This window comes from Scardinius erythrophthalmus (genome assembly GCF_964197995.2).
Source record: "Scardinius erythrophthalmus genome assembly, chromosome: 20".
Classification (NCBI taxonomy): Eukaryota; Metazoa; Chordata; class Actinopteri; order Cypriniformes; family Leuciscidae; genus Scardinius; species Scardinius erythrophthalmus.
The window spans coordinates 22,418,803-22,420,721 of record NC_138240.1 but is presented as its reverse complement, the minus strand read 5'-3'; positions in this window follow the sequence as shown (position 1 = coordinate 22,420,721).

Genomic DNA, 1,919 nt, shown 5'->3' with positions numbered 1-1,919 from the left:
GATACAAGGTAATGGAGCCTTTTATACATTTTCGTGTTTCTTTAGAAATAAATAATGGACAAATGGAGTCTTTAAACGCCTCAGATGTAAAGTTATTCGCTGTCAAAGTGACGCCAAAATGAATGGGAGTCAATGGGATGCTAACAGCAGGTGATGGTCTGATAGCCAATGGCGGCGCCCGGGGAAACTTCAACATAATATAAAACGCTGCCCCCCTGGTCATAAGCCGTTTCGTTGTGACGACAAGATGAAACATTAGCATATTGCCCGCCCACTTATTGCGCGCGCAGACACCAGGGAAAACTTGAACCTCAAACCTGCAGCTGATTCCTGTGGATACTGGATACCATCATGTCGAGAAGACGGCGCTGTGCTCTATAATGTGAAGGTAAAGCCATTTTTTTTACACTGCAAGGACGAGCATGTGAAGAATCAGTGGTTAAAATTCATTTTTACCACGATATCACAGCAGTAGAATCCTAAACTTTTGCTGTGTTCCCTTTATTTCAATGACGACTGCTTCTCAGATCTTGGAGTTCAGTGCACGATTCGCAAACCACTTGCTCTTGAAAGATGGTGTTCAAAATACTTAGTTTTGAGTTTTATATTGTGTAGCCTAGGTCTCCTGCTAACTGGCTAACTCACGTTATCACTGTCTTACTGAAATACTTCTGCTAATCAGTTTGTGGGCCACTATTACCTATAACTGTGTCTATTAATGCAGATTGTCGGTCATTCTCACTACTTTGAGGAAAGATTAAGCATGGAGCAAGATTTGTTTTACCAACGTTTATGTTACATCAGTCATTCACATCAGTCATTCATGCTAGAGCTCGGCTAATGTAATGTGTACATTGCATACATGCACTGTTATTGATACAGTTTCCACGTGTTCACCGCATATTACAAAAATACTACAGGCATATTACAAAAATACTCTGTAAATAAATGAATACAAGTAAAATAATCGGTTTGTTGATGGACATGCACTTGTTAATGCTGATGGTCATGGTGAGGAATTACAGTTGCAACATCTCATGTAAGTTACCTCAAACTGAGTAGTGTATCACTGAGAAACGTCCTGCTCGAGTCGTCCTTAATTGCGATAGAGGTTCGGGTTGAATAACAGTTCTTCCAGTGTTTTATCATCGGACATCGCTCGCATTGATACGGTCAAATCGACGTCATTGTTCGTTTCTGTGTTTAGTTTACATAGTGTTGGAAGCCTCAAGACAGTTGACATTGTTATGGCAATGGGCGTTTTTGTTTTCGACTCGCGCGCTGTACGCGGTAAACCAATCACAACAAACTGAGCTGTCTGGCCAATCAGAGCAGAGTAGCTCGCGGAAAGGCGGGATTTAGAGAGATTGATTCATCTGACGAGTCGTGTGAGATTCATTGAAAAATGTGGTGATGTGCAATTGTATATTATGAGAAAATTAAACCATTTGTTGACCTTTGATGCATGTAAACCTGTTGTAGGAGACTCCAAAGCAACATTAGGAAACTTTAAAATAGCATAATAGTGGCACTTTAACATACAAAAGAGCACCAGTCAACCAGTCCAAATCCTTTACTTCTACTACTCTTGACTTTCTGCCACAAAAAAGTGCTTAGACCCTGCTAAGCACTTTTCCATGTCAAAGACGTGCATACGCACACTCTAAGATTGAATCTGTGCGTACGCACGCTTTATAAATGAGGCCTATGAGATGTTGACGAAGACTTTCCTTTCAGCAATATGACTGACTTTAAACTGAATATGAATTCCCATCATGAAGAGCAGAGCTCAAACCTTGGCAAAGGCTTTATCTAAAGACATGTCTGTTTCAAACTTTCGCATGACGCTTGATGGTTGAGCTGTCACAGCATGGCAGCTCTTGGACTCTGACATCATGTCTGTCTGTGGCAGATAAGAG